Genomic DNA, 22,985 nt, shown 5'->3' with positions numbered 1-22,985 from the left:
CCTGTTCTATCCGCTAGGTCATGCTGCTTTGATTCTCAGTCCATTTTTGCATCTTTCACCTGGGAAGGTGTTACTGTGAACAAGTTTTACCAATCCTCCCCTTTCCATCCCCTGGACCTTTCAACCAGTAGCTTGGGGACCTTTTTGTTGTTGCCTTTCAGGAGCCATGCTTTGCCTGCTGAGGGCACTTTCTGATACAGACCTTTGGTGGGTAGTGGCCTGGGTGGAGAGTCAATCAATCATACAATCAATCGATCAATTATTGAGTCCTTACCATGTGCAGAGCACTGCACTAAACTCTCAGATGTGCTAAATCCTGGGGTAGATGCCAGGTAGTCAGGTTGGACACAGTACCCATCCCACATGGGCCTCATAGTCTTAATCCCCATTTTATAGACGAGGTATTTGAAAAACAAAGAAGTTAAGTCACCTGCCCAAACTCACACAGGAGATAAGAAGCAGCATGATGTAATGGATAGAGCAAGGGCCAGGGAGTCAGAAGGTCATGGGTTCTAATCCGGCTCTATCACTTTACTGTGTGACCTTGGGCAAATTACTTCTGGCTCTCAGTTATCGCATCTGTAAAATGGGGATTGAGACTGTGAGCCCTGCATGGGACAGGGACTGTGTCCAACTTGATTTACCTGTCTCTACCCAGCGCTTAGTACAGTGCCTGGCACGTCGTAAGCACTTAGTGACTACCATGATTATTATTAAGTGGCAGAGCTATGATTAGAACCCAGATCCTTCTGAAAAAATTCCTCCTCGCTTGAATCTCCAACCTGGACTCTCTTTCATGCTGCTGCTAACCAGCCCAGATGAGTTTTGACTTGTGGCAGATTGCCTTCCACTTGCTAGCCGCTGCCCAAGCTAGGAATGGAATGGTTAGGCTTCTGCTTGACTCTCCCTCCCGGAGTCAAGACTGGTAGCGTACTGGAAACTCTCCAGGTGTGATGCTCAGAGGTCCATTATACTATTATCAACAGTTATATTATCATCATTATTATTAATTTTAGCCTCTAAAATGTGGCAAGACATAACCAGCCCACCAGCACAGAACGCACCTTAGCTAGATGGGACGAGGCTAACGGTCCAGCCAGAAGAATGAGTATCTAAACTTCCTGAAGCCCAACATCTGGCAAATCACCACCACTTAGGAAAGCTGGAGGTCACAGAGGCTATCAGATTTAATCCGCAGCCCCAGAGACCAAAAGGCAGAGCCATAAATGGCACCCACTTCACATAAGACAAGAGCCACCAATTAGAATGAAATCTGTACCAGTCTATAGAACTAGTCAGATAGTAATACTTCTGACACGTGTAAACAGACATGACTCTGTTAGTATTAATGTTGGTTAGATGGGAGATTGAGAAATGAGGGAGAGGTGAAGGGTGATGGGGGATACGTATTGGAATGCTGCTTATCGATTTTCCTGGCTGTCACGGAAAATGTCTTAGTTCCTAGATGTAAAAAAACCCACTGGATTGGAATTCTTCTGCACTCTGTGGACTTCATAAACAAGATGTTGAAATCTTACTACAATCATTGGGTTTTGATAGATGTGATTTTGCTCCTAAAGGGGTCATTCATTCAGTAGTATTTATTGAGCACTTACTGTATGCAGAGCACCTTACTAAGTTCAGCAATAAAGAGAGACAGTCCCTAGGCACACGCTTCAGTCTAGAAGGGGGAAGATAGACATCAAAACAAGTAAACAGGCATCAACGTAAAATAGAAATGTAGATCTATAGACATCAAAACAAATAAACAGGCATCAACTTAAATAGAATTTATAGATATATACATATACATAAGTACTGTGAGGCGAGTCTCTCCTTTTCTCTTTCTCCCTTCCTTTCTCTCTTTCCGTTTTTCTCTCTTTCTCTATTTCTGTCTGTCTGTCTGTCTCTCCCCCTTCCCCCTTTCTTTCTCTCTCTCTCCCCCACACATTTTTAGACCCTTTGCTTTCATATCCTGATTCCAACGACTCCAAGTAAAATCACAGAATGACTAATGGACAGACATGAGTGTCGTCATCCTCAGTGGTATTTATTGAACACTTACTGTGTGCAGAGCACTGTACTAAGCCACTTGGGAGGGTACAGTAAAGCAGAGTAAAACATTCCCTGCTTACAGAGAGCTTGCGGTCTAGAGGATGAGCTGAGTCTTATTAGTGTGGATTAGCATTTTATGCTCTAAATAATGTTGGTATTTGTTAAACGCTTACTATGTGCAGAGCACCGTTCTAAGCGCTGGGGTAGACACAGAGTAATCAGAGCCACGCGAGGCTCACAGTCTTCATCCCCATTTTACAGATGAAGTAACTGAGGCACAGAGAAGTTAAGTGACTTGCCCACAGTCACACAGCTGACAAGTGGAAGAGCCGGGATTCGAACCCATGACATCTGACTCCCAAGCCCGTGTTCTTACCACTGAGCCACGGATTGAGCTCAACAGAACCACTCAGTCTCCAGAGAAATGGGCACTCGAGTCCATCCCAGGTGTGCAGGGATGATTTTGTCCTGAAAAAACTACCTGAGGGCCAGTCTGAGGTTGAGGAGCTGGTAGGGAAGTGAGTGCATAACCAAGAGCCAGATTCATCATCATCATCATCATCATCATCATCATCATCATCAATGGCATTTATTGAGCACTTTGTGCAGAGCACTGTCCTAAGTGTTTGAGAGAATATAACAAAGTTGGTGGACACATTCCTTGCCCACAGTGGGCTTACAGTCTAAAAGGGGGGACAGACCATGATTGGATGATTCTGACACTAGTATTCTGGGCAATTCTTCCTCAGGAGTACCCCTGTCTCCTTATTTACACCCACGGAAGAGAACTTGGAAACAAGGAATGGCAAGTGAGGGGCTAAGGGGACACATACATTTAGTGTTGCTGGAATAGCTGTATTATGGAGTTGGGCTGAGTCATTAAGAGCTTTCTTGTTTTCTTTTTTTCTGTAATGATATTTGTTAAGCACTTACTACATGCCAGACATTGTACTAAGTGCTGAGCTAGAAACATGGTTGTCAGGTTGGACACAGTCCCTGCCCCACATGGAGCTTGCAGTCTTAATCCCCATTTTGCAGATGAGGTACCTGAGGCCCAGAGAAGTAAAGTGACTTGTCTAAGGACACATAACAGACATGTAGCAGAGCTGGGATTCTAACCCAGGTCCTCCTGACTCGATTGCCGGGTTTCTATCCACTAGGCCATGCTGCTGTCGCTTAAAATAATCATTATGGAAGATATTTATGGCTGAATTCTCAGGGCTGGACTAGCCCACCAGGATAGTGGAGAAATCCTTGTGACCATTAGTGAGTGGCTGAGTTGGTCAAGCTAACTCAGAGCTGGGGGTGGGGTGTCTATCACAGCCACTGCTTTCCACATGGTACCCAGGACCCTATCCTCTTAAAAGATCAAAATCATGGGTCAGAAAGGGCCTTCCAGAGATTACCTGACTCACTCTGACTCTAGGCATGGACATCCAAAGCCACCCACAGCAGAAGCCGTCTGCTTTGTTTCTAAACACGACCAGGATGGAGACCCTACAACTTCCCAAGGCATCCTGCCAGTCTATACTTTTTTTTTGTCATAACTGAACTCTCTTACTTCACTTAATTACACTTCCTCTTGTTTAGTTCTCAGTGGACAGGGAGAACAACCCGCCAGTATTCCCCCTGACAGAAATCCTTTATATCCTTGAAGACCCCCTTTAGTCGTGTCTATCAATCAAGCTATAATATTTATTAAGACCCTTCTGTGTGCAGAGCACTGTACTAACCTTTAGGGAGTGTACAACAGGAGATAAAAGGCACACTTCCTGCCCTCAAGGATTTTTCATTCTGATAGCGGAAGCGGTCACAAAATAATTGACAGATGCGACAAGGAAGATATTGGAAAGATACATGGATAGAGTATGGAAATTGACTTCCATAAAAATGTGATAGCTAGTGGGGGATATACGTGTCCAAGTGGTAGTTGGAAGGCTTTGACCTAAGGGGAGAAGTAAAATTAATTGAGGAAAGATTCTTGGAGGAGGTGGGAGTCCAGTTTACTTTTGAAGATGGGGAACACTGTGCTGGCTGATGTGATGAGGGAGGCTTTTTTTTGATATTTGTTAAGAACTTAGTAATTATCAAGCATCATTCGAAGAGCAGAGGTAGATATAAATTAAACAGGCAAGATTCAGTCCCTGACCCACGTGGGACTCACAGTCTAAGAAGGAGGGAGAACAGGTATTAAATCCCCTTTTTGCAGTTGATGAAACTGAGATACAGAGAAGTTAAGTGACTTGTCCAAGGTCAAACGGTAGACAGTTGCAGCTTGGCCTAGTGGAAAGAACACAAGCTGGGAGTCAGAGGAAAGAACACAAGCTGGGGGTTCTTATCCTGGTTCTGCCACTTGTTTGCTGTGACCTAGGGCAAGCAATTTAACTTTTCTGAGTCTCAGTTTCCTCATCTGTGATCCTCATGTGGGACAGGGACTGTTTCCCACCTGATTACTTTGTATCTACCCCAGAGCTTAGAACAGTGCTTGACACATAGTAAATGGTTAACAAATGTCACACCTTTTTTTAACAAACACTATATCATTGTTATTATTATTATTATGATTACCTTCATCATAACTGGTGGAACCAGAATTAGAACCCAAGTCCTGGCTCCCAGGCCCATACTTAATCTACTAGGCCACATTGCTTTAACTGGTGGAGCCAGAATTAGAACCCAAGTCCTTTGGCTCCCAGGCCCATACTAAATCTACTACGCTACAGTGCTTCTCCAAGGTAGTTCCTTGAGGTAGAATAGTTCCAGAAGGAGGAAGGATATGAGCAAGGGGATGGAGGTGGGAGATGAGGTCAAGTGAAGTTGGCTTGGAAGAAACGGAGAATGGAAGTTGGCGAAAGAAGTACTGCCTTTGGTCCAGTGGAAGGAGCCCTTCTTTGGTAACACCTGAGTTCTAATCCCGACTCTGTCTGCTGGGACCACCACATCAGTGATGAAGTTTTCTGAAAAAAGAACTCCCTTGGGTGTCATTTGAGGTGGACAGGCCCAGCAGGAATGGTGAAAAAGGGCTGGCCAACGTGTGGAGCAAAGACAGCTGCTGGCTCGTGATCTGCCGGCCCAACCTCAGCTCTGTGCTCCGGAGATCTCAGCCAGAAGCCAGGCCTTCTACTGTGCACTTTCAAGTGTGCTGCACCTCTGCTGATCTACTTCTGCATTTCATTCATTTAATTGCATTTACTGAGTGTTTACTGTGTGCAGAGCACTGTACTAAGCACTTGGGAGAGTACATTACAACAATATAACAAGGCACATTCCCTGCCCACAGCAAACGTACAGTCTAGAGAACGAGCATGCAATCCTGGCTCCACTACTTGTCGGTTATGTGGCCTTGGGTACATCACCTCACTTCTCTGTGCCTCAGTTACCTCACCTGTAAAATGGGGATTAAGACTATAAGCCGATATGAGGCAGGGACAGTCGCTAACCCAATTTGCTTGTATCCACCCCAGTGCTTAATATTGTGCCTGGTACACAGTAAGTGGTTATTAAATACCACAATTATTGTTATTATTTTCATTAGAGGACTCTGTGTCTCAGCAGGACCTTGCCTGGCAGGGAATAGAATGAAGATAGCACTGTGCAAAACACTCACTCTATAACCATTTCCTTCTTATAGGTCCTCAGTGCTAAATCAATCAATTAATCAGTCAAGCAATCAGTTATATTTATTCAACGTTTACTGTTTGCAGAGCACTGTACTAAGCCCTTGGGAGAGTACAATAAAACAATAAAAGAGAGTCCATAGACACATTTCCTCTCCATGGGAAGCTTACAGTCTAGAAGGGGAGACAGACATTTATATTATTACATTTTGATTATGTATATAAGTGCTGTGAGATCTCCTCCCTCCTCGCAAGTGCCACCCCTTCCACCTGCGCCTCGGACCCCATTCCCTCTCACCTTATTAAAACCATCGCCCCTGCCCTCCTCCCTTCCTTAACTTCTATTTTTAACCACTCAATCTCCAATGGCTCCTTCCCCGCTGCCTTCAAACATGCCCATGTCTCCCCCATCCTAAAAAAACCCGCTCTTGACCCCACTTCCCCCTCCAGTTATCGCCCTATCTCCCTACTACCCTTCCTTTCCAAAATCCTAGAACGAGTCGTCGACAATCGATGCTTAGAATTCCTTAACTCCCGTTCTCTCCTAGACCCCCTCCGATCTGGCTTCCGTCCCCTCCACTCTACCGAGACTGCACGGGTGACCTCCTTCTTGCCAAATCCAATGGCTCCTACTCCGTTCTAATCCTCCTTGACCTCTCCGCTGCCTTTGACACTGTCGACCATCCCCTCCTCCTCCATACCTTATCTCACCTCGGCTTCACGGACTCCGTCCTCTCCCGGTTCTCCTCTCACCTCTCTGGCCGGTCATTCTAGGTCTCCTTCGCTGGCGCCTCCTCCCCCTCCCATCCTTTAACTGTTGGAGTTCCTCAAGGGTCAGTTCTTGGCCCTCTTCTGTTCTCCATTTACACTCACTCCCTCGGTGAACTCATCCGCTCTCACGGCTTTGACTACCATCTCTACGCAGATGACACGCAGATCTACATCTCCGCCCCTGTCCTCTCCCCCTCCCTTCGGGCTCGCATCTCCTCCCGCCTCCGGGACGTCTCCACCTGGATGTCGGCCCGCCACCTAAAACTCGACATGAGCGAGACTGAGCTCCTCATCTTCCCTCCCAAACCCGGTCCTCTCCCAGACTTCCCTATCACCATGGATGGCACGACCATCCTTCCCGTCTCTCGGGCCCGCGATCTCGGTGTCGTCCTCGACTCGTCTCTCTCGTTCACCCCACACATCCTATCCGTTACCGAGACCTGCCGGTTTCACCTTTACAATATCGCCAAGATCCGCCCTTTCCTCTCCACCCAAACGGCTACCTTACTGCTACGGGCTCTCGTTATATCCCGGGTAGACTACTGTGTCAGCCTTCTCTCTGACCTCCCTCCCTCCTCTCTCGCCCCGCTCCGGTCTATTCTTCACTCCGCTGCCCGGCTCATCTTCCCACAGAAACGATCTGGGCCTGTCACTCCCCTTCTTAAACAACTCCAGTGGTTGCCTATCGACCTCCGCTCCAAACAAAAACTCCTCACTCTAGGCTTCGAGGCTCTCCATCACCTTGCCCCTTCCTACCTCTCCTCCCTTCTCTCTTTCTACCGCCCACCCCACACGCTCCGCTCCTCCGCCGCCCACCTCCTCGCCGTCCCTCGGTCTCGCCCGTCCCGCTGTCGACCCCCGGGCCACGTCCTCCCGCGGTCCCGGAACGCCCTCCCTCCTCACCTCCGCCAAACTGATTCTCTTCCCCTCTTCAAAACCCTACTTAAAACTCACCTCCAAGAGGCCTTCCCAGACTGAGCTCCCCTTCTCCTTCTACTCGCTCTACCACCCCCCCTTCACCTCTCTGCAGCTTAACCCTCTTTTACCCCCATCTCCCTCTGCTCCTCCCCCTCTCCCTTCCCATCCCCTCAGCACTGTACTCGTCTGCTCAACTGTATATATTTTCATTACCCTATTTATTTTGTTAATGAAATGTACATCGCCTCGATTCTATTTAGTCGCCATTGTTTTTACGAGATGTTCTTCCCCTCGACTCTATTTGTCGCCATCGTTCTCGTCTGTCCGTCTCCCCCGATCAGACCGTAAGCCCGTCAGACGGCAGGGACTGTCTCTATCTGTTGCCGACTTGTTCATTCCAAGCGCTTCATACAGTGCTCTGCACATAGTAAGCGCTCAATAAATACTATTGAATGAATGAATGAATGAAGGAAAGGTGAATGAAGGGAGCAAATCCAAGTACAAGGTCGTGCAGAAGGGAATGGGAGAAGAGGAAAGGGGGGCTTAGCCAGGAAAGACTTGGAGGAAATGGCCCTTCAATAAAGGTTTGAAGGTGGAGAGGGTAGTTGTCTGTCGGATATGAAGGAGGAGGACGTTCCAGGACAGAGGCAGGATGTGGGAGAGAGGTTGGTAGTGAGATAGATGAGAGTGAGGTACAGTGAGAAAGTTGGCATTAGAGGAGTGAAGTGTGTGGGCTGGGTTGTAGTAGCAGAGCAGGGAGGTATGGTAGGAGGGGGCAAGGTAACTGAGTCCTTTGAAACTGATGGTAAAGAGTTTCTTTTTGATGCAGGTGTGCACAGACAATCACTGGAGATTCTTGAAAAGCGGGGAAACGTGGACTGAACGTTTTTCTACAGAAATGTAGAATGGTGATCTGGGAAGCAGAGTGTTTTACGGACTGGAATGGGGAGAGACAGGAGGCAGGAAAGTCAACAAGGAGGCAGATCATGCATGGCTCAGGAGTCAGGAGATGCAGGTTCTTATCCACCATTTGCCTGCTGTGGGAACCTGGGCAAATCACTTGACTTCTCTGTTACCTCAGTTCTCCTCATCTGTGAAATGGGGATTAAATATCTGTTCTCCTTTCCCCTTAGACTTTGACTGTGATCCTTCCCCGAGGATATCTGATCTCTCCCCTGAGCCCCACAGTACTCCTATCCATATCAGTGTGCTATCCATGAAGCAGCGTGGCTCAGTGGAAAGAGCATGGGCTTGCGAGTCAGAGGTTGTGGGTTCTAATCCCCGATCTGCCATTTGTCTGCTGTGTGACCTTGGGCAAGTCACTCAACTTCTCTGTGCCTCAGTTACCTCATCTGTAAAAGTGGGGATAAAAAAAAAGTGAGCCCCACGTGGGACAATCTGATTACCCTGTATCTACCCCAGTGCTTAGAACAGCGTTCTGCACATAGTAAGCCCTTAACAAATACCATAATCATTATTATATCCTTATACTCTCCTATTTCCCCTACCTGTCATTTATTTTAATGTCTGTCTTCCCTAGTAGCTTGTAAGCTCCCTGTAGGAAGGGATCTTGTCTACCAACTCTACATATTGTACTTTCCCAAGCATTTAGGACAGTCGTCGGCACAGAGTAAGCATTCAATAAGTATCACTGATTGACTGATTAATTCTATCGTATTTACCCAGAGTTTAGTGCCATGCTCGGTACGTAGCAAAATACCATTACTATTATAGTGCAGAAAAACAAAACCTTAGGGAGGTTTTCAATTTAGCATTTGCAGTTGACATGGAAATGATCATTCAATTTACTGAAGAGAAGGGCTGATCAAGGATAGAGAATGCATCTTAAACTTTAGATTGTCCCTCGAGTACCGAGTACACTGCTCTGCACACTGCAGATGATGATGAGTGTAGTGGATAGACTCAGAAGGTCAGGGGGTCTAATCCTAGCTCTGCCACTTGTCTCCTGAGTGACCTTGGATAAGTCACTTCACTTCTCTGGGCCTCAGTTACCTCATCTGTAAAATAGGGTTTGAGACTGGGAGCCCTACACGGGGCACTGGGTCCAACCCAATTTTCTCATACCTATCCCAGCGATTAGTACGACATCTGGCACATAGTAAGTGCTTAACAATTATCATTAAAAAATGGTGGTCAGATTAGCAGTCCTTTGTCCAAACTCTGATTAGTGTACTGGGCCCAGTTTTCAGTTACTGCATTTTACCAAGGAGGAGAGAAACCTCAGGCCCAGAGAAGAAATGATTAAAGGGGTAAAAAATAGGTCCTAGGAGGAAGTGTTCAAGGAATGGGGTCTATTTAGCCAAGGGGTTAGAAACCTAAGAAGTGAATTTGCTATGTGTTCTTTATGGGGAGGATACTGACCAGTTCTCTGTGTCACAGAGGACTGAACGAGAGGAAATGGACTCTAATTAAATTAACGAGAGAATTCAGTTGGACATAAGGAAGAACATCTGGGCCCTCTGGGTGATAAAACACTAGAATGGACTCACTGGGTGGAGAGTCTCCATCCTGGGATTTAAAGAGATGATGGTTTAATTAAACAGCAAACAAGTGGCTGGACCACATGATCCTAAGGTATCTTCCTAGAGTTGTTCGCCAATTTTACCAGTCAACAGCTTATATGAGCCTCACAAGGCCGAGTGGATAGAGCATGGACCTGGGAGTCAGAAGGACCTAGGTTGGAATCTCAGCTCTGCCACTTGTCTGCATTGTGACCCTGGGCAAGTCACCTCAATTTTCTGTTCCTTAGTTACCTCAGCTGAAAAAGAGGAATAAGACTGTAATAATAATAATGATGATGATGGCATTTGTTAAGCGCTTACTATATGCCAAGCACTGTTCTAAGTGCTGGGGTAGATACAAAGTAGTCAGGTTGTCCCTTGTGGGTCTCACAGTCGTCATCCCCATTTTACAGATGTGGGAACTGAGGCACAGAGAAGTGAAGTCCGATTAGTCTGTAAGCCCGTCAAACGACAGGGACTGTCTCTATCTGTTGCCGACTTGTTCATTCCAAGTGCTTAGTATGGTGCTCTGAACATAGTAAGCGCTCAATAAATACTATTGAATGAATGAAGTGACTTGCCCGAAGTCACACAGGGGATAAGTGGTGGAGCCAGGATTAGAACCCTTGACCTCTGATCCCCGAGCTCTTTCCACTAGGCCATGCTGCACTGGATAAGTACCATAATTATAATTATTATTATTGTTGTGGTTCTTGAAGGGATTTATGTGTGTGACCTTGGGCGAGTCACTTCCCTTCTCTGTGCCTCAGTTACCTCATCTGTAAAACGGGGATCAAGACTGTGAGCTCTGTGGGGAACATGGACTGTATCCAGCCTGATTACCTTATACCTACTCTTGTGGTTAGAACAGAGCTTGGCACAAAGTAAACGCTTAACAAATGCTACAGTTACTATTATTTAGCACGGGAGAATTATCTAGCCTGTTTTGAACACCTAGTCCAACCTCAGAAAGTCCAAATGTAAATCCAAATAGAAAAGGTACCGACTTTTGAAACGCCTGGCACAGTCGGCATACGATGTTCGACTCAAACTTTGAAACTTTTTTGATCAGCCTGTTCTTTAGAGCTAGAGATGGTTACCACTTAATACCTATCTCGACCTTGATTTGGAAGTATAATATTGAGAGACTGTCATCGGAGGCTTTCTCCCTATCCAATTCCCTTGCCAAATTTACAATCATGTCTTTGCATGAATGTTATGCACTTAACTAAATTGTGCCTGTTATATTTAAGGTCAGGTTTGCCTTCTTTAAAAATGTCCAAATTGGGATTAAATATTCAGAATGTATTCTCAGTTGCAAGCATCTGGACACTGGATTAGTATGAAATGAAAGGGTAACCAGAATCCTATAATTTTAATGTTATTTTTCCTCTTATATTCAGAAATTATTTTTAAATGTGGTTAGTGACAGAGAATGTATTTAGCGACAACACGGAACAGCGAAGTCCTTCATCATTTCAGAAGGCGGCACAGCAGGGCAGCGGTTAGGAAAACCTCCACGTTGAAATGATTCTTTATGTTCATATCCGTAATTTATTTATTTAAATTGAGGTCTGTCTCCCCTTCTAGACTGTAAGCTCATTTTGGGTGGAAAACATGTCTACTAACTCTGTTACACTGTACTCTCCCAAACACTCAGTGAAGTGCTCTCTGCAGAGAATAAGCACTCGATAAATATAATTGATTGATTGAGCAATATGTACCCCGCTAGATTTTTCTCCTTCAAGCTGTGAGTTCTTCCGGGCACCATTTCACTGAATACACTTTAGGAATATGTTAAAACTACAGGCTTGGAGTAATAGATCAGGTGATTGCGACACTCCTTTTGTTGTAGAGTTTCAGTAACAATATCAGCAGTTTCATTGAGGTTGCCTTGGGTGAGGAGCATTGTAATAGATGCTTGGAGAACAGAGAGAAGGAGGAAAAGATACAATTAATCTCCTGTCCTCTCGGAGTTTACAACTTAAAAGGAACCTTTACAGAGAAGCAGCGTGGCCTAGTGGATAGAGCTCGGGCCTGGGAGTCAGAAGTTCCTGGGTTCTAATCCCGGCTCCGCCGCTTGTCTGCTGTGTGGCCTTAGGCAAGTCACTTCACTTGTCTGAGCCTCAGTTATCTCCTCTGTAAAATGGGGATTAAGATCTTGAGCCTTGCAGGACAGGGACTGTGTCCAACCAGATTTGCTTGTATTCAGTCCAGTCCAATCCAATTCAATTCAATTCATTCATTCACTCAATTATATTTATTGAGCGCTTACTCTGTGCAGAGCACTGTACTAAACACTTGGAAAGTACAATTATTATTACAGAGTAGACATAAGTTACTGAATGTACTGTGGCTGAAGGAAAGGATAGAAATAATGGATGCATGCTGCTGGAGGAGAAGCATGGCATAGTGGATAGAGCACAGGCCTAGGAGTCAGAAGATCATGGGTTCTAATCCTGGTTCTACCACTTGTCTGCTGTGTGACATCACTTCACTTCTCTAGGCCTCAGTTACCTCATCTGTAAAATGGGGATTTAGATTGTGAGACCCATGTGGCACAGGGACCGTGTCCAACCGTATTTACTTGTGTCCACTCCAGCGCTTAGTACAGTGGCTGGCACAAAGGAAGTGCTTAACAAATGCCACAATTATTATTATTAATAATGAATACACAGCAAGCATAAAAATGTTTTTGCCTAGGTGGATGATGAGATGCCATGAATGGGGAGGTGGAGAGGTGACTCAGGGAATGCTTTCTGGAGGAGGTGACTTTTTTAAAAAGGTTTGAAAGTGGGGAGGGATGCCTATTGGCAAAGGCAGCGAGTGGAGCTATCCTTGGCAGGGGCAGAGAAGACATAATAATGTTGGTATTTGTTAAGCGCTTACTATGTGCCGAGCACTGTTCTAAGCGCTGGGGTAGACATAGGGGAATCAGGTTGTCCCACGTGGGGCTCACAGTCTTAATCCCCATTTTACAGATGAGGGAACTGAGGCACAGAGAAGTTAAGTCACTTGCCCACAGTCACACAGCTGACAAGTGGCAGAGCTGGGATTTAAGAGGGAGGTCTGGAGAGCCCTGAAATTCCCGGTTGAGAGTTTTCATTTTATGTGACAAATGAAGCAGAGTGATGGGAAATGTATGAGGATGGGTGAGGTGATGTGTTTTAAAAAGATGAACTATTTAGTTCTAAATAAAATGACCTCTTTATAGGACTCTCTGCCTCCAACTTTTCCACTTTTCCTCCAGCTATAATAATTGTGGTATTTAAGTGCTTGCTACATTAATAATAATAATGATAATTCTGGCATTTGTAAAGCGCTTACTATGTGCCAAGCAAAGTTCTAAGCACTGGGGTAGATACAAGGTAATTAGGTTAAACACAGTCCCTGTCCCACATGAGGCTCACAGTCTTAATCCCCATTTTACAGATGAGGTAACTGAGGCACAGAGAAGTGAAGTGACTTGCCCAAGGTCACACAGCAGACAAGTGGTGGAGCCTGGATTAGAACCCATGACCTCTGATCCCCAAACCCGAGCACTTGCCACTGCACCATGCTGTTATGTGCCAGGAACTGTACTAAGGGCTGGGGTAGATAGAAGATCATCAGGTTGGACATAATCCATATTCCACATGGGGCTCACAGTCTAAGTAGCAGGGAAAACAGGAAACTGAGGCACAGAGAAGTGAAATAAAAATGATGGTATTTGTTGAATGCTTCCTCTGTGTCAAGCGCTGTTGTAAGCGCTGAGGTACATACAAGTTAATCAGGTTGGACACAGTGCCTGTTCCACATGGGTCTCATAGTCTTAATCCCCATTTTACAGGTGATGTAACTGAGGCCCAGAGAAGTGAGGGACTTGCCTAAGGTCACACAGCAGTCAAGTGGCAGAGGTGGGATTAGAACTCCGGCCCTTCTGACTCTCAGGCCCAAGATCTATCCACTAAGACACAGTGACTCCCTACTTCCAGTTTTTCCTTTTTTCCTCCAGCTATCACCTCCAGCCCCCACTGCACTTATGTGAATATTCTTTTATGCTACTACTTCCCCTATCTGTAATTTATTTTAATTTCTGTCTTCCCACATAGACTGTAAACTCTCTGTGGATGGGGCTCTCTTCTACCAATTTTGTTGTATTTCACTTTCCCAAGCACTTAGTGCGGTGTTCTGTACACAGCAAGCACTCAATAAATAATAATAATAATAACGATGGCATTTGTTGAGCGCTTACTAGGTGTCAAGCACTGTTCTAAGTGCTGGGGTAGATACAAAGTAATCAGGTTGTCCCACATAGGGCTCACAGTCTTAATCCCCGTTTGACCAAGCGGTAACTGAGGCACAGGGAAGTTAAGTGACTTGCTCAAAGTCACACAGCTGATAAGTGGCGGAGTCGGGATTAAAACCCACGACCTCTGACTCCCGAGCCCATGCTGTTTCCACTAAGCCACGTTGCTTCTCTACCACTGATTGATTGCTTATCACACTAGACAGTGCTCTGCGCACAGTAAGCGCTCAATAAATGCCACTGCTTGTTTGCAGGATTAGTTGATCCTGCAAGGAGGTGTTGCGGACAAATAGTGGGGAGTGGGGAAAGGAGGTAAGGAGTTGTGACGGTGGAGAAGAAGGAGCAGATGTGTGAAGCATCCCTGAGGAAGAAGCCGCTGGACTCTGGGAAAGGCTGAAATGTTCATTCGGTCATTCATTCATTCGATCGTATTTATTGAGCGCTTACTGTGTGCAAAGCACTGTACTATGCTCCTGGGAGAGGACAATACAATAACCAACGGACACATTCCCTGACTACGAGGAGCTCACACCCTTTAGCTGTTAAAAAACTGGGGCCGCGTAAGGTCAGGGTCTAACTAGGGATGGGGAAAATCCACTCGTTTGCTCTTTAATTGAAGAATGTGCAGCTGCAGTTTGTACTCCTCAGATATTGAATATGAATAATCAGTTAAGACACTTATTAGTATAAAAAACGAATAAATTTTATTTTGGTAAGCCATTAAAATAAAAATCAGATAAAAATTTTAAATCCTAGCAGTTCCAGAATAACCATTTGATAGCTATAGATAAATCTATTTTAGCAATATGCAAGTACAAATTAAGGAATGCCAGGGAAAGTTGATTTAAGGTGCTTTTTTCTAATATAAATAATGCAGAGTGCTGCAAATATCCAAGTACACTTAACTGAACATAATTAAAATATTGAAATATATTTTTAAAATAAATAATTAAGGAGTGAGAAATATCTGCAATAGTAATTCAAAGTGATAGTCATGTTGTGATTACATTATGTAGTTTAGTACTTTGGGTTTAAAGTATAATAACAGTTGCATTTAATAAAAAGAGTGGTTTTATCCTTGTATGGGATAATGAGCAGCCTCTATTTTGAATATAAAACCTAGCCCCATCCCTTGGAGCTAGCTAGCATCCAATCCTTTGGGCGGGCAGTCTTCGTTGAAGCCAAATGCCCTCTTGGTGATTTACTGCTTATAGCAGGAGCCAGAAACAAACCACCCTAAAGAGGCAGGAAAAGAGAGAGAGCGAGTCTGGCTGCAGTTAGCTGTCATCCTTCTATGACTCCATTAGCAGCTTGCCACAGTCTATCAGGTATATTGGCGTTTTCACTTTCTGTGGTGTAAACAAGAAATTGGGATGACATCAGAGTGCTGTTGTTTCAGCAGTCTCCGTTGTCAAAATCCTTTGGCTCTCTGTTCCTTAAAGGAGAGATTGCTCTCGATTGTGGCTTCTGGGTCCCAAGGACAGTCATCAGCCTCTCCAGACTTTCTACGGGCTATTCGTCCACCTGCAGAATCGTCCGCATCACACGAAAACGGTCTCGGTTTGAGCGTGGCTCCGTGGCCTGAACGAAGTGTAAGCCTATTTCCGTTCCCCTCTGGGTGGTGGGTTGCCTGTGGGTTAGGAGCCGGATCTGAAGTATGGTCTCAGCAACTTCCCCAAGTGCTTAGTACCCTGTGAGTACTTAGATGTTATGCTGTTATTATTGTTATGAAAAATATTCACGACAGCAGTAATAATACGAAGAGCTAGTTAGACTCACAGGACTTAAAATGGCTCACCAGTTTTAGATAAGATTGATTTGTTTTAAAATATATTTTTAAATTTAGATATGATTAGACATCTCTTCCTCTAGACTGTAAGTTTGTTGTGGGCGGGGAATGGGTCTGTTTACTGTTATGTCATACTCTCTCAGGCATTTAGTACAGTGCTCCACACAGAGAAGGTATTCAATAAATACAACTGACTAACTGACTAAAGCCATATTTCTGATAGTTGATCTTGGCTTTGAAGATGGCGCTCCCAATAGAGATTGCAGTGGTGGTTGTGAGGGTCTTTGAGAGAGACTTTGTCTTTGGAAATAGAGTTTGGCACCTTTTCTGTCCCCTTGCCTTTTGGGTGAGCCTTAATCAGGCAATTAAGCAATCAATCAGTAGTTTTTATTGACTGTTTACTATGTGCAGAGCACTGTACTAAGCGCTTGGGAGAATGCAATACAACAGTACAACAGAATCAGAAAACACGTTCCCTGCCTACAACAAGCTTACAGTCTAGAGGGGGAGACAGACATTAATATGAATAAATAAGTGGTTTCTAGTGAAGAGAGTGGAGCTATTTCCTACCGGGTCATAAGCTCGAGTGTAAGGTCCTCCACTAGACTATAAGCTCCTTCAGGGCAGGGATCGTGTCTATCGACTCTTGTCTTATGCTGTCCAGTCTTCTCTGACCCGTAGCGAAGCCATGGATACATATCTCCCAGAACGCCCCACCTCCAAATGCAATCGTTCTAGTAGTGGATCCATAGACTTTTCTTGGTAAAAACCCAGAAGTGGTTTACCACTGCCTCCTTCTACACAATAAACTTGAGTCTCCACCCTCGACTATCTCCCGTGCCTCTGTTGCCCAGCACAGGTGAGATCGCCTCCTCTTGCTAGCCACTGACAAAGCTAGGAATGGCGTGAGTAGGCCTCTGCTTGACTCTCCCTCCCATAGTCGAGACTGGTAGAGTACTGGAAACTCTTCAGGTGCCACCCTGAGAGGGGCTATTGACTTTATTGCATTGAATACTCTCCCAGTTTCTCAGGAGAATGTTTCGCACGGAGCAGTCACTCAGTCAACACCATCGATTGAGTTGTTTTTGCAGTGTTGGGGCTAGTTTGCGTTCAGCCATCTGTACTGGCTCTCCCAATCAGCTGTGTCCAAGGGTGCCCACTGAACGATGTCGTAGGGAGAACGGATGTGGTCTGTGTCCATTGAACGAACTAACTCTGAGATCTCAGCACTGCAGACACCATTGCAGCCTCAGCCATTTGGTAAACTGACATTGAGCACGATGCTCAAGTTGGTTTATTAAGGATTGGGAAGGTTGTTTCCACTGTATTGCAAAAAGCAATGAAACAACTGAAAGCCAGACCCAAAATATTCCAAAGAAAATCCCTCCAAGAGCAACAATAATAATATAATAATAATAATTATGGTACTTATCCAGGATGGCATGGCTTAGTGGAAAGAGCACGGGCTTGGGAGTCAGAGGTTGTGGGTTCTAATCCCGCCTCTGCCACTTGTCAGCAGTGTGACTTTGGGCAAGTCACTTAACTTCTCTGTGCCTCAGTTACCTCATCAGTAAAATGGGGATGAAGCCTTTCAGCCCCATGTGGGGCAATCTGATTACCTTGTATCTTCCCCAGTTCTTAGGACAGTGTTTGGCACATAGTAAATGCTTAACAAATACTATTATTATTATTATTATTATTGTTATTATTATGTGCCAAGCACTGTTTTAAACACTGGGATAGATACAAGTTAATCAGGTTGGACACAGTCACTGTTCCTCATGGGTCTCACACTCTTATCCCCATTTTACAGATGAGGTAACTGAGGTCCAGAGAAGTGACTTGCCCAAAGTCACATAGCAGACATGTGGTGGATCTGGGTTTAGAACCCAGGTCCTTCTGACTCCCAGGCCCTTGCTCTATCCATTAAGGAATGCTGATTCTCAGCAACCAAAAAAACCACTGGTGTCATTGGATAACTAGACAGACCATAGTTTGAAAATGTCAGAACCAACAGAGCAGGGCTAATGTCAGTAAGGGACCAGTACAGCCTTACCAGTCCTCCACGACTGGACAAAATTGGAGGCCCGGTAGCAGCAGTTGTCAGACAGCCAAAGCAGCAAAAATGTCAACTGCTGCTTCAGTGAAGAAAGACCGATCCCTAACAAGGGAGAACCGATCCTGTGTCCAGGAGCCATCCTTCTCCAAACCCACACTGGTATATCGACTCCACGCCAGTCCAACCAGCTGCCGCAAGCCTCACCGTACTCTCTGGGAAATGAGTTCTCATTGTCATGTGGTGTCCAGGTCACTGGGGAAAAAAATCTGGAAATGACACTTGTAGAGAGTGAAAGAGTAGGGTGTTAAAAACTCACAGTCTTTACTACACTGACCTGGAAGTCAGCAATGGGGGAAAGACCAATTTCCCAGAAGCTCCTTTTCTTTACTTAGCCCAGAGGAGGAGACTACAAAACCAGAGGTGGCCTTCTGCTCTTATATCACCTGGATCCAGTTTATGCACTATTAGTGAGTGAGACTCGTGTCCAGCCAGTCAGTCCATCAGTCAGTCAATCATATTTATTGAGTGTTTACTGTGTGCGGACCATGGCACTAAGCACTTGGGAGAGTATGATAACAGAGTTGGTAAGCGTGTATGTACTATACAGCAAAAGACATATTCCCTACCCACAATGAACTTCCAATGAACAGATCACTGGATTCCTCAAATGTTCAGTAATGTAGATCCCAGTTGCAGACAACCAAAGCATGGGAACATCACATTTTTCACCATGGCATCCAGAAGGAATGCTTATTCAGAATCCCCCTTCCCTCACTGTTTTGGGCTAAACCAGTGTTAAGACGTAGAAACCATCATCAAATAATAATAATTAACAATTGTGGTATTGGTTAAATGTGCTATGTTTCAAGCACTTTTCTAAGCACTGGGGAAGGTTAGTTCATTTTGGGCAGGGAGCGGGTCCACTAATTCTGTTGTACTGTACTCCCGCAAGAACAGTGCCCTGCATATAGTAAATGCTCAATAAATGCCATTGTTGGGGAAGGTAGAAGATAATCAAGTCAAACACAGTCCTTGTCCCACCCAGGGCTCACAATCTAAGTAGGGGAAGGAACAGCTACTGAATCTCCATTTTACAGATGAGATGACTGAGACAGAGAGAAGTTAAGTGACTTGCCCAAAGCCACACAGCAGGCACGTAGTGGAACTGGAATTAGAACCCAGGTTCTCTCTCTGCCTCTTAGGCCCATGCTCTTCCAATAGGCCACGGTGCTCCTCATAAAAGGACAGACTGTGAGCCCCATGTGGGACAGGGACTGTGTCGTATCTGCCCCAGTGCTTAGAACAATATTTGACACATAGTAAGTACTTAGAAAATGCATTAATAATTATAATAACAATGGTAATAATAGTGACAGTAAGAAATTTACCTTCTTTGCTACTCTTCTCAGAGCCATATCACCATACATTTCAAGAGAAAGGGCAAAGCACCTTATATCGGATAGCCTCTGAGACTTTCTTTAAATTTTTGAGAAGCAGTATGGTCTAATGGAAAGGGCACAGAGAGCTTACAGTCTATGGGGGAGACAGGCATTAATATAAATAATTGAATTACGGCTGTGTAGGCAAGTGCTGTGGAGCTGGTTGGGGGGATGAAGAAAGGGAACAAGTCAGGGTGACATAGAAGGGAATAGAAAGGAAGGAAAAGAGGCCTTATGGAGGAGATGTACCTTCAATTAAGCTTTGAGGTAGAGGAGAGTCATTTAAGAGGGAAGGTGTTCCAGGCCAAAGGAAAGGTTGATGATGAAATAGATGAGATCAAGGACTTTTATATTGTTATATTGTACTTTCTTTCCTAAGTGTTTAATGCAGTGCTCTGCACACAGTAAGCATTCAATAAATAAGATTGATTAAAAATCCATGAGACATAAGACTTCTTTCACTTACGCAATTTTGTTTCTAATGGAAATGTTGAATCACATTTTAAATGCTATCCCTCCTTAAAGAGGCTATTTCATTAATGAATGTACTTTGGAAATTGACTCCAGTCCCTTTAACCTGGTGGCAGGGGAATATAGGTTCAAATGCATTCCTCCTGTCAGAGTTATAATCAGTGCTCAGAAAATTTGCCTTTTTAGGTTAGCAGTCTTTTATATCAGGGGGATCTGCTCAGCACCTTTTACCGTAATCACCTCCTCCTTTACTGAAAGGAGGTGATACAAGATAACTGAATGATCTCTTTGTCCCAGTGCCGATCACAGAGAAAGGGCAATAGGATACCTAAGATGGCACCACCGCTTGATTTTGAACAGCAAAGCGGGAAGCTTCTCTGTTGTTTTTGCTGAGATATATCCGTTATTTCACAATGTAGTCAAGTATCTTTTCTGGAAAACACAGTCCATTGGGTTTAGCCATAATGACAGAGTGATTCAGAGGGAGGCTGCTGGCCTGACATTTGCAGCATATTTGTTCCAGGGAAGCTTCAAATCCTTTACTGACCCTCTAGAGAAGAAGCCAGCCGAAGAAATACTTTGGGGACCGTCCACTGGAAGCGAGGTATCAGTTGTTGTGAAACTTGAAAAGTAGCGGCCAGAGCGAGGTCAAACTGGAGCAGCTGTCAGTAACTAGAGGCAAGGTCTGTGCCTCTTGAGTTTGTCACACTACCTGGCCTTATCAGTCAAGCGATCAATGATATTCATTGAGCGCTTACTGTGTGCAGAACACTGTACTAAGCACTTGGGTGGCCCTGCTGACTATTTTGATGACAGAGAGGACTCTACCCAACATGGCTCTGAAGAAGAACTATCTCAGGGCTTCCACTGGACTCATATTCGTTCTCCCAGGAAGCAATGCTTTTAGGAGCAACACCTCTCATTACGAAGGCAGCAGTGTTGTCTAGTGGATAGAACACGGGCCTGGGACTCAGAAGACCTGGGTTCTGATCCCAGCTCCACCACTTGTCAGCTGTGTGACTTTGGGCAAGTCACTCAACATCTCTATGCCTCAGTTACCTCATCAGTAAAATGGGGATTAAGACTGTGAGCTCCACATGGGACAACCTGTTAACCTTGTATATATTCCAGTGCTTAGAACAGCGCTTGGCACATAGGAAGCGCTTAACAAATACCAACATCATTATTATTATTATTGTTATCACCTGTGCTCCTTCCTGCTTAGACTTGAGCCCCATCTGAGACCTCATTATCTTGTATCTACCCGAGTACTTAGTACAATCCTTGGCTCATAACAAATACCACAATTATTATTATTAATTATTATTGCTATTATCATTAAGGCAAGTAACACAGTACAAGTGAGTACAGCAATATTTAACATCTGAATCACTATTAGATGTGCCTCATTATGAGATTAGGACTGACTTGTATATTGTACTGCCATCAAGAAGGGAATGACTCTCTTGGAGTTGAAGTGCTGCGTGGAAAGACAAGGAAGCAAAAGAAAAAAAACAGCAATAGGAGGTGCAGACATTAAGTTCAACATAATGCAACACATTGTGTGCCCAGTGTGGATCCCATGTTGGTCTTTTCAGCCACACATGCGCTCATAGGCAAATCTCACCACTAGGAATGTAATATTTGAATTCTAAGGACAACAATCTATACTATAAGCTCTTTGTGGGCAGGGAACGTGTCTACCAACTTTATTATATTATACTGTCCCAAGTGCTTAGTACAAGGCTCTGCGCACAACAAACACTCTATAAACACGATTGATTAACAATGCATTTCATAGATGATTATTTGTAATGCTTCAGGCAATAATTTGCAAAAGGATTTTATAGCAAGGGAACAGATCTCATTCCTTCTACCTCAATAGAGAGGGAAACTTCCTCAGTTCCAGCAGTAATTGTTCAAAAGAAAGGAGCAAATCTGAGAACCAGGAAGTTCCCATTTGATTTAAGTCTCATAGTGAGCATCCTTCGAGGCTGGATATTGGGAAGATCTTGGTGCGTTTATACCCATGTAGGTTGATCTGGATGTGCCCAAGACATTAGGAGGTGGACTTCTAGGGTCTTTAAAGACTATGGACAGTTGTAATATCATAACTCGAAAATAGACCTAGGTGTCCCATCAATCAATCAATGGTACTTACTGAGCACTTACTGTGTGTACAACACTGTACTTGGGAGAGAATTATACAACAGAATCAGTAGACACATTTCCTGCCTGTTTGGTTAGAATGAGTGTTCTAGAGAGAGTACTTCCAAAAACACGTACCTCTCTGGACAGAACCTGACACGACGTTGAAAGCAATGGTTGTGGGCATGAGCCCTGGGCATTGATGATGCTGTTCGAGATATATGTACTATAATGCAAGATTTCATTAAAAAAGGATTTGCCACAAAAAATAAATGACAAAATGAAAGTAAAGAAGGGAGGTAGGGAATAACAAAAAGCAAGTTCTGTAACATCCAGCAGGGTGTCACTTAAAGTATGCTACTGAAACCCAAAATCTACCAATGACCTATTCAGTCTTATCCTCTTTATACCCAGAAATCACCCTTCACTTTTCCCCACTCATTCCCAGCTAACCCAAGGAGTCTTCTGCCCATCACACCACTCAATCACTCAGACATTCACTCTACTTTGGCACCACCCCAACCCCAACCTTTCATTTACCTATATAAACTTTCTCTCTTTCAGAAACTCTCTCTCTCTCTCTCTCTTCACTTTCTTGCTCCCTTAACATCTCCTGACCTTATTCTTTCTTTATTCTCTCCATTTCTTCCCCTGTCTTGGGGCCCATTCTTTTATCTTGGACCCTTTTACTTCACATAGTTCTCCATTTTTATTTTTCTTTTCATAACCTCATTTTATATTTTTCTGATGTTTCGTTTCATTTTCTCCTTCCTTCTTTCTCTTTTCCTTTGCTTCATGCCTTTTTTTCCACTCTCCTTTCTGAGGAACTTCATTTTCCCCTTATCCTCTTTTTTGTGTGTGACCTATTATGAGATTAACATTTTGATGTTAACGCTGTTGTCTGTTTG

The 22,985-nt window shown here is 44.4% G+C and overlaps 1 non-coding gene across 1 annotated transcript; it reads right to left on the bottom strand.

Moving 5' to 3' along the window:
• Positions 1–828: 828 nt before the first annotated feature.
• LOC114811670 lies at positions 829–966 on the bottom strand. Its single transcript, XR_003759366.1, has one exon. It is a non-coding gene; the product is annotated as a small nucleolar RNA SNORA7 (small nucleolar RNA).
• Positions 967–22,985: the final 22,019 nt, after the last annotated feature.

The sequence above is a fragment of the Ornithorhynchus anatinus genome, chromosome 4 (assembly GCF_004115215.2).
Source record: "Ornithorhynchus anatinus isolate Pmale09 chromosome 4, mOrnAna1.pri.v4, whole genome shotgun sequence".
In the NCBI taxonomy this organism is placed as follows: Eukaryota; Metazoa; Chordata; class Mammalia; order Monotremata; family Ornithorhynchidae; genus Ornithorhynchus; species Ornithorhynchus anatinus.
The sequence above is the reverse complement of the archived record's forward strand: the minus strand, read 5'-3'. Positions and strand labels throughout refer to the sequence as shown.